Source organism: Lutra lutra, chromosome 3, assembly GCF_902655055.1.
Source record: "Lutra lutra chromosome 3, mLutLut1.2, whole genome shotgun sequence".
In the NCBI taxonomy this organism is placed as follows: domain Eukaryota; kingdom Metazoa; phylum Chordata; class Mammalia; order Carnivora; family Mustelidae; genus Lutra; species Lutra lutra.
The window spans coordinates 189,202,168-189,216,964 of record NC_062280.1 but is presented as its reverse complement, the minus strand read 5'-3'; the positions used below and the strand labels follow the sequence as shown (position 1 = coordinate 189,216,964).

Genomic DNA, 14,797 nt, shown 5'->3' with positions numbered 1-14,797 from the left:
TGAAATCAAGAGTCGGATACTTAACCAGCCGTGCCATCCAGGCACCCCATCAACATTACTCTTAACGGAGTTTGTGACATGCTGGGAAGAGCAGGGACTTAGAAGTCAGGGAGTTTTGGTTTGTATTCTACATACTGGCTGTGTGACTTTGGTCAAGTTAGTTTACTTCTCTGATCCTTGGTCTTACCATCTGTAATGGGAGAGTCACAGAGGCAACTCACTCTTCTGGCTTAATCGGTTCCTAGATAACATTTGAAACAATGTCTGTTAAATTCTGCTTGTATTTCCCTTAAGCAGGATCTTGCAAATTGGGAGTGTATTGAAGAGAATATTTTTATTAAAAATTAATGAAAGCATCAAATATTATACTTTTAAGTTATAGTAATAGGTACTTTTAAAAACATCAATTATGAAAAAATATATTTATTTAAAAATCTATGTTATCATTATATTCCCTTTTGAGATATTCTAGATGGATTTTAGGGGAAAGAGCCTTCTTAAACTATAAATAACCTGAACTTTGGGCTAAAGAGTAGTTCTTTGTAGCAAGCATAGACAACATCCAGAAATAAACAGATGTGTTCCAAAATCTAAGCCATTCACTTTAAGAAGAATTATTTGTCCAAATGCCTGGTCTAGTGGAGGGAGTGTTTCTATCTTTAGAAATCCCTTACTTTTACACTGTAATGATATCTGATTTCAAGCACAATTTCAGGGACATACCTAAAGTATTTGTTCGTATTGGTTGCCTATGGTCAGTCTGCTGTTTTGTAATGAGGCATCATAAGCCTGTCTTCCTTAGCAATGGCACCATCACTATTAAGAAGCATTCCTTTAAAAAAAAAAAATCACATGCAAGAATGTGCTCAGCTTCAGAACAATATCTTCCTCTTTAATGGCATTAGCTAAATGTGAATGCTGGTGCTGTCCCATTGGTTCAGTTTGTTTGTTTGTTTATTTATTTATTTGACAGAGATCACAAGTAGGCAGAGAGGCAGGCAGAGAGAGAGGAAGGGAAGCAGGCTCCCTGCTGAGCAGAGAGCCCAATTGCGGGGCTTGATCCCAGGACCCTGAGATCATGACCTGAGCGAAGGCAGAGGCTTTAACCCACTGAACCACCCAGGCACCCCCGGTTGGTTCAGTTTTGAACAAACCATCCTTCACTCAAGCTGGGCATGCCTTTAATGCTGTATACCAGACCTTTTTCGTAAGCATTTGAAAGAAAGCTAATTCTGTTTGCTGAAATGGTTTGGTCCTTAGGCACGCTGTCTTTATCACATGCCATTATATCTGTGTCTAGACACAAAGGTTTCATTTTACTTATCAGTGCATTGTGGTTTCTTATCATGATTTATATCATTTGCCTGTGACACTAGGTTTTCTTCTGATATTTTCCCTAGTCTTTTGTTTCACAGCTTCACTGAGGTATAATTTACATGCCATAAACTTCAGTCTAAATTTTAAATGTTCAGACTGAGGGTTGCTGGAGGGGAGGAGGTGACTGGGTGATGGACCTTAAGGAGGGCACGTGATGTATTGAGCACTGGGTATTGTAGAAGACTGATGAATCACTGAGCTCTACCTCTGAAGCTGATAATATACTATATGTTAATTGAATTTGAATAAAAAATAAATTGTAAATGTTCAACAAGTTTCAGTAAATTTGGACATTTGTGCAATCATCACTGTGGTCTAATTATAGAACATTTCTGTCACCCCCAAAAGAAATCTTCATGCCTATTTCCAGTTCCCACCCCTAGCTCCAGGCAACTACTGATCTACTTTCTGTTTCTATAGATTTACTGTTTCTCAGTAGTTAGAAGTAGAATCATACAATATATGCTTTTGCGTCTGGCTCCTTTTACTCAGCTAATTATTTTTGAGGTTCAACCGTGCTGTGGAGTGTGTGAGTAATTCCTTCCTTTTTATTGCCAAATAGTATTCCATTCTGTTGTCTGGATAAAACAACATAAAACAACAATTTTGTGTGGATAAAATTTTGTTTCTCCAGTTACCAGTTGATGGACATTTGAGTTGTTTGCACTTCCTGGGTATTGTGAATATTGTTGCTGGGAACATTTGGATGCATTTCTGTGTGACCATGTGCTTTCGTTTTTCTTGGGTGGCTACTTAGGAGTGGAACTGCTAGGTGAGGTGGTAACTCTTTGTTTCACATTTTTAAGCGCTGTTAAAGTGCTTGCTGCGGTGGTTCTACCAGCCATGGATTAGGGTTCCAATTATTCCACAGCCTTGTTGACAGTATGGCCGGTCTAAAGATTTTAGCCATCCTGTTAGATGTGTAGTGGGATCTCACTGAGTTTTAATTTGCATTTCCCTAATAATGTTGAGCATCTTTTTATGTGCTTATTGGCTCTTCTCATTCTTTGGTGATCCTAGTCTTTTATTTTTATTTATTTATTTTTTTAAAGATTTTATTTATTTATTTGACAGAGATCACAAGTAGACGGAGAGGCAGGCAGAGAGAGAGAGAGAGGGAAGCAGGCTTCTTTTTTTTTTTTTTTTTTAAGATTTTATTTATTTGACAGAGAGAAATCACAAGTAGGCAGAGAGGCAGGCAGAGAGAGGAGGAAGCAGGCTTCTTGCTGAGCAGAGAGCCCGATGTGGGACTCGATCCCAGGACCCTGAGATCATGACCTGAGCCGAAGGCAGCGGCTTAACCCACTCAGCCACCCAGGCGCCCCAGATCCTAGTCTTTTAAAACTGTTCAGAGCCTAGCATAGTATAATAGTTAGGTTCCAGCAAGGAAACAGAAATCGTATCAGTTATTTTAACAGAGAGAATTAAATATAAAGAATTGCTGTTAAGTATAAAGTTGTTAAGCTGGGGGAAGCCTGTGTGACTCAGTCGGTTAAGCCTCTGCCTTTGGCTCAGGTCATGATCCCAGGGTTCTGAGATCGAGTCCTGAATCCAGCACCTTGCTCAGCAGGGAGCCTGCTTCTCCTGCCTGCTGCTCCCCGCTGCTTGTGCTGTCTCTCTCTTTCTCTGTCTGACAAATAAACAAATAAAATCTTAAAAAAAACAAATGTCAAGTTGGTAATTAAAAAGGTAAAAAGAGAACATTACCGTATCATAGAGGTAGTGGCTGCAGGAAGCAGCCGTGTGCCCTGGGACTGGGGGGATCAGGAGATGAGACTGTGTTACAAAATCTTAGAAACTTGGAGGGGGTGCCCACAGAGCTGAAGCCAAGACCTCTGAGGAGTGGGGGCTGGGCAGCTGGCCATGGTTTCTGAGGGTGGGTGTGATGAAGATGGGTCTGTAAGTGTTAAATATAAGTGGCAGGCCCGTTTCAGGTGCTGCCTGGGAAGGCGCTGTTCCTACCAGGGTGCAGGAGCATTGCAGGGTGACTTGAGGAACCAAAGCCCCAGGAAGCAGGAACCAAGGAGCAAGCTCCCTTTCCTCCCCAAGCTTTGCAGTCTCCCTCTGGTGCCCCCTAGAGGTGAGCCCCACAGGGAGCCAACTGGTAAAGCTTTCAGAATGTGCTGTTCCCAGCTAGCCCCAGGGAGCTGAGTGTGGAAGGCTTTCGCCGGAGCCTGGACACTGTAGCTTAATAACTGGCACCACCCACCCCTTTGACTGCTCTGCAAGCAGACCCCCCCCCCCCCCCCCCCCCCCGGATATCTGAACTGCCATACAGCAAAAAGGACTATGTTTCAGCCTACCAGAACACAGATACCTTCAGTCAGAGGAAGGTGTTCTCACCAGGTCCTTAAAACAAGAAGTCACATCTCATTAGTCATCGTATCTGTCTTTGGGGGGGGGGGGTCACATTTCCATTTCTGGACTTTGTTCATTAATTCTTAAATTCTTTTGCAGTCTTGCAGGAATATATGCTACCTGAAGTCTAAATTGTAGTGTCAAGTTTCAGCAACAGTACTTGTGTAAAATAGAAGGAGAAGAATTTGTCAGCCCCTCTCCCAACCCCCAAGCAGGAGGCAAGAGGGAGATACGCAGTGCTGTTGTAGGGTTTACTTCTCTGACTAGCCGGTTAGCTATAGTTGATATTTATATCTTCATTCTTCTCTTTCTCCTTTTACTGCTTCCACATTTCCTTTGTCCCCAGCCAGGATCTCAACTGATTAGAATTCTTCACCTGACTGTCTGAATTCTCGGCCGTCCCACCTTTCTTTTGATTGCTGTGGTTTACCGTGAGCTTGAACTATTAGAGATAGAATTGCTAGGAGATGCCCTGAAGAACCGCCCTGGATTTCTGACTCTTTGGAGGCAGCAACCTAGTTTCCTCTTACCCTGTCCGGTGGAGTCTCCTCTTTTGCTTCCTGGTTCAGTGGCTTAAGGAGGCCCCAAATGGCCGGGTGGCAGTCTGGCCTTCGGGTTCATTGTACACGGTGGTCTCCCTTTATGGAAGCTTTCTTCCCTTTAGAACCAGGATCTCCATACCAGCAGGGATGGAGTGTGTTCCTAGGGCAGTAGAGTGGGCTCCCTTCGAATTCAATCCCTTGATTCCTAGACCAGTGTCTTCTGACCTGGGGAGAGATAGCTGATTGAGAGTGTATGCTGTGTATGTGAGGGAGAACAGCATCCTTTCAGAGTGCTGTTTTACCAGTGCCCTCTTCAGTAGGCCATTTCGTTCTTCTCATGGGCCGGCTGCTTGTAGGTAAGGAGAGTATGTGGTAAAGCTGGTGAATTCTAAGTGCTGATAGACCGTACGTAATAACTGGTACATGTGGTTTTTTCCCCCCAAACTGCAGGCCATGAGCCATAGTGGTCCTGAAAACATATGTGGGCTGTGTCTGGTTTCCTCCCTCCCTCCCTCCCTTCTTCCTTTCCCTCCAATGAGCTAGGATAGACTAGAGAGGCTGGAATAGAAAATAATATAGCACAATACATATTGTATGGGTACCTGTATTTTTGGGAAAGCTTGGAAAGCTCTTGGTCTAAGGAGACATTTGAACTTGTGGGGTACTTATCTCTAACCCCCCATGGTTTTTCAGCCCTACTCCACATGATGTCAGTGTTGGTTGCAATCCTTCAGGGATCCTGTGAGGATGGGTTTCTGTGGAAATCTTCTTGTAACAAGGTCAAGGGGTAGCAATCGTGAGTGAGATCACTTATAAAACTTAACTTTTAGAGCTGATCAGAAGGTTAATTGAGACATCATGACTGAATTCTGTCTCCGTGTCTGGCATGTTGTTAGATGTCCGTCCGTGTAACATACCCTGTTAAGGATGTGCCCAATACTCTTTATACAATGTTTTCCTTTAAATTTTACATTAAAATTTACATTTAAAATGTTAGTCTATATAGTTCGAGTGACTAGAATGACCTAAATAGAGCCAACTCCATGGTCTGAATAAAATTTCAGAATCTCCTGTTAATGTTCTGTCAATTTTCATCCCTTTTCTGACTGTCAATTTTCATCCCTTTTCTGACTTTTTCTCTACATGCTATTTTTTCTTGGATTTTGAGAGCCTGTGGTTAAAGCAGAGATGAAAATTTTTGGGAAAATATCTATAAAATAAATTTCTTTATTTTTGGAATAAATGAATTGGGAGAGGTGGCCCAGCCCTCAGACCCAGACCTTGCAACACAATGAATGAGCCAGAGTTAGAGAGCAGACAAAAGGTTTCCCTTAAGTGCTCAGTAAATTTAAAGCAGACTAGCTTGCTTGCTGAAGAAATCATCTTGCCATTATCTTCTGTACTTTTGGGAATTCGTTGTGTTGGGAGTAGTGATACGTTTTGGAAAGATAACTGTGTTAAGGATAGAGTGCTTTCAAGAGAAATTCAGCTTTTTATAGGTGTGCCCCTGATATGTCCTATGTTTTTTTTAAAACAGCTTTATTGAGATACAATTCACTTACCATACAATTCACCCATGTAAAGTATACCATCCAGTGTTTTTCAGTATATTCACAGTGTTGTGTATCCATCACCGTAATTAATTTTAGAAGGCTGTTATTACCCGCCCCCCCCCCCCCATGAAATCCTGTGACCCTCCCATTCTACTTAACTCACTCCCCACCCCCAGGCAAGCACTGATTGCTTTCTGTCTCTGTTGGTTTGCCTGTCCTGGACATTTCCTACCAACAGAATCATGTAATACATAATCCCCATGACTGGCTTCTTTCACTAAGGTTCATCCACATTGTAGCATGTATCAGTGCTTCATTTCTTTCTATTACGGAATAATATTCCATTGTATGGATAGACCACATCTTGTTTATCCATTTGTTAGTTGGTGGACATTTGGGTTGTGTCCACTTTGGGGCTATTATGAATAATACTGTTAAGAACATTCATGTTCTTGTTTTTGTATGGGCATGGTATTTTCAGCTCTTTTGGATATATAGCTAGGAGTGGAATTGTTGGATTATGCGGTAACTCTGTATTTAACTATTTGAGGAATTCTCAGCTTGGTTTCCCAAGCAGCCTCCCTATTTTACATTCCTGCAACAGTGTAGGAACAATCCAGCTTCTCTACGTCCTTATGTCTTTATTTTAGCCGTCTTCATAGGTATGAAGTGCTCTCTGCTGATTTTGATTTTACGCTTTTCTGATGACTTTTTTTCTGATGAGTTTTCATTTGCTTATTGGCCATTGATACATCTTCTTTGGGTCCTGTTTTTAGGTGGCATGGAGGCATGGCGATATCTTCGTTCTGTCCAATTCTTAGGTGGAAAGTAGTTTCCCTGAAAAGTTTCTTGCTTCTCTAAGTGAAATTCATTTACACACCAGGAAGTGTTCTATTCAAAGTAACATTCTTTTAAAACACAGTTACAGTTAAGTCATAATCCAACTAGAGACTGTATATAAAAGTGAATCTTAGGAAGCCCTGATTTTTTGTCCCTTAAAAAAAAAAAAAAAGAAAACTCGTAAGGGCTCAAAGAGTGGAGTTTTTCTGTCTTATAAGCAGGGGCACAGACCCAGTCTCTTCTGACTTGACAAGAAGTCTGGACAAAGGAGTACATATTTTATTTTGAGTCTGTTTACTCTGGTTTTTCAAAGCCATAGGAATATTTTGAAAAGTTGTGTTTTCCTTCCTATAATTTGGGGGAGCTAACCATTGCAGTATCTTCATTTCTTATTTGCCTTTTGATTAATCTAACTGAAAGTTCAACTATATTGAGATAGTTTTTAAAATGGCAAACTCAGATTTCATGTTTAATTTTTCCTTTTTACCCTCCAGAAGTTTTTATTCATGTCAGAGGCAGTTTTTCTGTCTTGACACAATGACAGTGAAAGATTAAAAGTATTCAGCTGCTGAGATGTGAGATGCGAGTAATTGAGGTGTGTAGGGTCTGAATTTTAGTCTTTCTCTTCACATGCAAGAACAACTTTCCAACAGCTCTACCCCCGTATTTGAAGCACATAAACTGTTTCATGAGTGCATTTGTACACCACTTACACTGTGTGGTGTCTTTTCAGTTGTTTAAATTCGGTATACCTTGCTTCTGAGTGATCTTCTCAGATGTTGGCCTAAAGTAGAATTTGCCTGGAAGAGGCTGGTGGGGTCCAAGAGGACGTCACTCTGAGTTCTGATTTCCTCGTGCCTGTGTGTTTGCTCGCCTTCCTTGTTTCTCACTCAGTGTCTCGTCTACAGTTGGTTGTTGGTGCTTAGTGCCTTCGGGGCGATCTGCCCCATCATCAGCCCCCCTCCGCTGAGCACCTGGCCCCAGCCTGTGTTTTCAGTGAAGAGTTAAACAGGATCAGTGCTTATGGATTTATTGGTTTTTCGTCGAAGACCCGAGCACCCTCAGAAACTTTTACAGTTTTGTTCTTTAACCTCCCATGATGATAATTGGAATTCTGACTTAGTCTGCAGCTTCCTGAGCGGAGGGATAAATGAGACCCTGTAAGCGCTGTCGGTTCTGTCCTTTCGGAGTTCTTTATGAAAGAAGTGGGAGGTCTATGAGTCAAGAATTTGATTTCCCCTCCCTTGTTTCTGTGACAATATGTAGCTGGAAGGGTTTTTCTGCAGGGGTTTTCCATTCCCAAGTGGAAAGAGGAAATGAATATAAATATAAAGCCTGTTCCTGGGCTTTTCTGCCCTTTGTGCGGGCCAGGGTCAGACAAGGGAGACAAGTACCCTCTTGGCTTTCTGTTATTTCACTTGTTCCTGGAAGTCATAGGAAAGTAGTCTAGTAACTGTGTCGTCACCCCCCTTTTAAAAAAAATAGTGATAAGATATATATAACATAAAATTAACCATTTTAACTATTTTTAAATATTCAGTTTAGTGATATTAAGCACATTCAGCACCTGGTTCACCATCCATGTCCGTCATCCATCTCCGGACTATTTTCATCATCCCAAACTGAAACTGTACCTACTGAATAATAATTCCTCGTTCCCCTTCCCCCCAAGCCCCTGGTAGCCACCATTTTGTTCTCCAGCTTCATGAATGTATCTATTCTAGCTATGTCATTTAAGTAGAATCATACAGTATTTGTCCTTTTGTGTCTGGCTTATTTCACTGAGCATAATGTCCTCAACGTTTATCATCCATGTTGTAGCAGGTGACAGGATGCCCTTCCTTTTTAATGCTAAATAATATCCCATGGTAAGTACATAGCACATTCTGTCTGTTTGTTGGTGGACACTTAGGTTCCTTCCACCTCTGGATAATTTGAATAATGCTGCTATGAACATGGGTATGCAAATATCTCTTCAAAACTCTGCTTTCAATTCTTTTGGGTATCTACTCAGAAGTGGATCATATAATAATTCTTCCTTTAATTTTGGGAGGAATCACCATACTCTTTCACAGTGGCTGCACCATTTTATATTCCTACTAGCGAGTTAAGTTCATATTCTTAACCCCAACTCTTCTTCCTTTAGGAGTTCCGTTTTATTTTAAAGGCTTTTTGGGGCGCCTGGGTGGCTCAGTGGGTTAAGCCGCTGCCTTCGGCTCAGGTCATGATCTCAGGGTCCTGGGATCGAGTCCCACATCGGGCTCTCTGCTCAGCAAGAAGCCTGTTTCCCTCTCTCTCTCTGCCTGCCTCTCCATCTACTTGTGATCTCTCTCTGTCAAATAAATAAATAAAATCTTTAAAAAATAAATAAATAAATAAATAAATAAATAAATAAAGGCTTTTTAACCCAGTCTTCTGCCTATAAAAGGAAGATTCTCTAGTTTCTTTTGAGAGACTCTGGTCATCTTGGGAAGACCTCTGTGTGCGTGCTGGGTGTTCAGAGCGCCTCATGGGGACTGCTTGCCTCCCTGATATTCTAGCACCAACATGGAGACACCTGTCTCTGCTCTGTGTCTCTGCTTTGGAGAACATTTAAATACCACTGTTAGCAGCAGACTTGGCTCAAATATTTTATGTAGTTACGACTTTAGAGATACATTTTTAGCAAAATTAGTTTCACCAAGCTCTCTGAGCGTGTGTGTGTGTGTGTGTGTGTGTGTGTGTGTGTGTGTCTAAAACTCCTGCCTGTGCCCTGGTCCCCTAGGTTCACCTGCCATTTCTCTACATCTCTAAATGATGGATAAATTTAGATATGCTATAAGTCTGCCTTCTCTCCCACAAATTTTGAGGTTTGTGTTCCTGAAATACACAATGGTAGGAGAGTTTATCTTGTCCTTATTTTTAAAAAGATCCTTATGGGGGCGCCTGGGTGGCTCAGTGGGTTAAGCCGCTGCCTTCGGCTCAGGTCATGATCTCAGGGTCCTGGGATCGAGTCCCGCATCGGGCTCTCTGCTCAGCGGGAAGCCTGCTTCCCTCTCTCTCTCTGCCTGCCTCTCCGTCTACTTGTGATCTCTCTCTGTCAAATAAATAAATAAAATCTTTAAAAAAAAATAAAAATAAAAAAAAATAAAAAGATCCTTATGTATATAATAACATTTTTTTAAGATTTTATTTATTTATTTGACAGAGAGAAATCACAAGTAGGCAGAGAGGCAGGCAGAGAGAGAGGAGGAAGCAGGCTCCCTGCTGAGCAGAGAGCCCGATGTGGGGCTCGAACCCAGGACCTGGGATCATGACCTGAGCCGAAGGCAGCGGCTTAACCTACTGAGCCACCCCGGCGCCCCGTATATAATAACATTAACTTAATTTTCCTTACTTAAAACAAACAAACTTTTTCTAATGGTCATTGCCAAAACCTCCACTCCATTCCACACCAGCTATCTTAACTCCCTTTTCTTGTTCCGTAACACTCCCATTTCTCTCTTTGAATCATTTTTTTAACCAATATAAATAATTTGGAGTTTATATTTATTAGATCTTAAATTCTCATACGCTTGGGTTTTGTGTAAGAACTGCTTATATTTTTAGAAGAACTACCTCACTTTATAGTAGGAAAGATAAAAATTTAATTTGGGGAAAGATGGAGGAGACCAACATTTATTGGACATGTGTTATGCCCATGCTAGGCACTCTACTTCCCTTTGATTATACTGATGGAATATATAATGAATAAGGAGTTGACAAGCCAACTTAGATAAGGTTTCTTTGTTCAGCAGAATTCATTGCATTGAGAAACGTAGTATGGACTGTCAGGCATGGAAATAAGACACCCTAATGGCACTTACATAGAATGTGATGTATTATTATTATTATTATTATTATTATTGTGTGAGATCTTCATTTCAGCCACTGCAGAAGGGACGTAATTCCTCTTATTTCCTGGCCTCCTAAGGGAGGACCAAGTTCTAACCTAGGTAGAAGACTTGTATGTATCTGAGATAGAATATTACTTGCAGATTGTAGTTCTAGATTTTTTTAGGTGTTACTTCAGATTCTAATTTATGCATACTTTTCTGAGAGAGTATGAAGTAAATCTGCTAGTCAAACTAATTTGGTCCTTAGAACATACTTAAAACAGAAGAACAGTTGGCAAGGAGAAAGCTGCAAATGGGAGTGGCAGCTCTGGATAGATATGCTTTGGGAGGTGGAATCAAAGCTTGAGACCTATTTGCTGTGGTCTCTGTGGCCCAATGGCTGAAGTTTGTCATGACCCCTGAGTGGGGCAGCAAGTCTTACTGTAAACGTACTGTTTGTACAGGTTTTCTGGTGGTTTGTACAGCGAGGGCCCCCTTTCCTAGGTTAAAATGCACACCCCAAGGGCAGCCACAGGTTCTCCCAGGCTCTGTGGTTTGTGTATTCCCATGAAGTGGGCCAGAGCAGCAGTCCAAATTGTAAATTCATTAAGCAAGGTAGCTGTTTCGGAGCTACTCAGTAAGTCCTTTGTGAAGTATAAAACAATAGTTACTGACATGTTTATCACAATTTCTTGATTGAGTTCTCCCCTATTACTTTATTTGAACTTGACAAATGGGCAGAGTAAAAGGCTGTCTTCTTCCCCTCTCCCGTTTTTGAAAACAGTGTTATTGAGATATAATTCACTGTTGGGGCCACTCCACAGAAACAGGATGGCCCCTCCTCCTGCCCCCTCACACCTCAAATTTGCTTTGGATGTTGAGGCTGATGACACCGTACTCATGAGAAGGGTGTGGAGAGGTTAGTTACTCATGTAATGAGTCTCTCTGAGGAGAGCAGGGCAGCTCCCAAACAGGACCTGAGCCTGGTTTGGGATTTCTATGGTGGTTAGCAGGTGGAGCCAGGGTGAGGGTTCCTGAGTGGTCTGAATTTCCTCCGGGGACCCAGGGAGGGAACCACCTGGAATGTCCTTTCAGTTTGGTCAGATACGGGACAGGAGGGGAAGGAAGTGGGGGAATGCTTAAAACTGTTGGCAGTAAAACATCAATAGTGGAGTCAGGCTCTTTATTCACAAATCACCTATTTAAAATGTCAATCCAGTGGTTTTTAGTGTATTTGCAGACAATACACTGTGTGTGGATAGCATATATGTGAGAAACACTGAACATTTTTATTACTCCTAAAAGAAGTTTTGTGCCCGTTGGCAATCACTTCCCATTCCCTGGCAACTACTGATCTACTTTCTATCTCGGTGGATTTTTTGGACATTTCATTTAAATCGAATCATGTAAGATGAGGTCTTTTGTGACTGGCTTCTTTCATTCTCTGTTAACATTTTGAGGTCCATCCATATTGTAGCATGTGTCACTACTTCATTCCTTTTTATGGCTTAAAAGTATGACATTGTGTGGACATACCATCCCAGTTTGTTGTATTAAAAGATGATTGATTTGGAACATCTGAGGGTGAGGCGGTGATAGGAGAGTCAGGTACCCTTATTAGCAGGGGAGGAAGACATGGTTTGGGGCTCCAGACGGAGTCAAGGGCAGAAATCCAGTCTTGGGAATTGTGAAAATGAGAGGTCACATTTAATAAGAGTAAGTGTGATTTCCAAATTGAAATACATACGCAGTAGGTGGCTGAACTGGTTGCCAATAGATACCACCCATCTCCATGTCTTCTAATGGAATTCACGGTAATTATCCTTGTAGACTAATCCAAGATCATTCTGATGCAGAAAAATCAGTGAAACCAAAGACACATTTGAATGATTCATTTTGTCATGCTTCTATTAGCATGAAACCCGTTTCTGGCCTTGTTGACTCCTTTGCTCCAAATATTTTCTGTTGTTTTTCTTGCCCACTAATTTTTTTGCCCACTAATGATTAACATTTAAAATTGATACAAGTTGCTTAAATGCTTGTTAGTAAGTCCCTAGGAAATGTTTCTTTTTTCCTCTGAATTATTGTTAGGAAGTTGTTCCATGCTGTCCCACTGTTTTAAATATTAACTCGGGAGTTTTTAACATAAATCAAATAGAATATACTAGCAGCTTCAGATTTTGCTTGGTTATCATTTATAATCCTTTGTAAAGTCCAAACATGATCTTTTGTATTTCAAATGATATTTCCTGGCTTCTGCACCCAGGATGTCTGAAATAGGTAGTAACAATAGTAAATTAAGCTTCGATTTCTAGGTACCATCTTTATATTCAGTAAACTATTATTATTATTATTTTTTTTAAAGATTTTATTTATTTATTTGACAGAGAGAGATCACAAGTAGACGGAGAGGCAGGCAGAGAGAGAGAGAGAGGGAAGCAGGCTTCCTGCTGAGCAGAGAGCCCAATGTGGGACTCGATCCCAGGACCCTGAGATCATGACCTGAGCCGAAGGCAGCGGCTTAACCCACTGAGCCACCCAGGCGCCCCTAAACTATTATTTTTTAAGTTGTTTTCCTTGCAGTGCAGAAGTTTAGATGATGACCTTTCGGAATTCTCAAGATAGATAATTTGACCCATGTGTTGGGTGTTTTGTAGTCTACAGTGTTGTGTTTCCATGTTATTTATCTGCCAGTATCGTGATGATGTCACATGAAGGCTTGGCTCTTCTGATGTCAGGACTTGGGTGTAGTCTTAACACTGTAGCTCTGTTGTAACAGAATTGCTATTCTGAAAGCTGAACGCTGTAGACCACAGGTAGTTACTCTGTTTTTTTGTTTGTTTGTTTGTTTTTTCCCCTGTGGCCAGGATCTCTACTCCTTTGATCTCTGTGGCTGTTAGATAAACCTTGCATTAAAAATGCTGAAGAAAGGAGAAGCCTAGGTTTTTGCTTATCTATGGGACCTAATACGTAAACTCACCATAAGAACCAGAAATTTTGGGGTTAGGTGACTACATGGTGTTCTCTAAAGATCTGCTTTTATTACATTATACAGGTCTCTAGTAAGCAACTCAGAGGTACTCAATCATTATAATTCACTCTAACTTCGAAATCTGTAGATAGAAAATGAAAACCATCTGCTGCCTTGTGAAATAAGAAAGAATTCAAAACAGATCTTAAAAGAGCAGTAACTTTTTTCTAGATACATTTTATGGAGAGGAGGGGTTTTCCTATGTTCATCATAGTGATTTTATGTAATTTACTTTTCATTTTTTAGAAGGAAAATGCAAGAGTCAACTTAGTGTTCTGTCAGTGACATGCTTCCCTATTAGCCCTCACCAAAGACACAAGAGGTAGTAGAGAGTTACTGCGTTCATTCTGCAGTGGAGGGACCTGGATTCCTTCTGCATCCCAAATAATAACCCTGTTGACTGTGGGACTTCAGTGCATGTTTTGCATCATGTCCTAGAGCCCTGCTTCAGAAGGTGTATGTCCCGCCCAATCAGGTCACCCTTTATGCATGTTCTCATTTGCATCTTTGGGTACCAGAGATGGGAGAATCCTATTAAGCAGTGCAAACTTGCTAGCCCTCTCTCTGGCAGAGTGGAAGTGGGCAGAAGTCAAGATTGACACAGCAATTTTGTGTTCCCCTGGGATTTGCTGTCAGCAAGCTGTTACCCACACATGCAGAAGGTTGTTTGAAGTGGGCTTATACATGTTTCCATAGCAGCAGTCATCTTAGTGATTTCTCTCATTTTGGGGCTTTTTTTCCCTTTTGCTTCTCTGTTCCTCACGGATGCAGGATTAAACAAACAGCATATTTAGGTCAAGGAAAGAGGTGTTTGCTAATATAGAGGCTGGGCTGAGCATTCTGGGAGAGTGATTTCTTGCAGCAGATGAACATTCTTTGTGCCTTCCAGCAGCATCTGCAGCAGGGTGGCTGTCTGGCACCATTTTTCCATTTTGGGCAGGTTCTGAGATTCAGAACAATCCTGAGCAAATCACGGGAGCCGGCAGTTTTCCAGTAACCACATGTAAATCGTCGGCTTGTTTGTTCTTCGGTATTAGCCGGGAAGCGATCTACTGGAAAAACGACTCTTTAAAGATTTTGGTGCATCCGAGGTGTGTCATCCATCTGGCTTTCCCACCACCCCTCCTTTTTGACACTCGGAGCCGGGATTTTTTTTTTTTTTTTTTTTTTGTCAGGCAGTTGGGCAGGAGCAGATTCTAGTGCAACGGCTCAGAGCTTCCCTTCTGTTCTGGTGCCGGCAAC

General features: G+C 41.5%; 1 protein-coding gene across 6 annotated transcripts in view; it reads left to right on the top strand.

Moving 5' to 3' along the window:
- Nucleotides 1–14,797, top strand: part of DOCK9 (dedicator of cytokinesis 9) — a 282,088-nt gene that overhangs the window by 52,292 nt on the left and 214,999 nt on the right. The window lies entirely within an intron of this gene.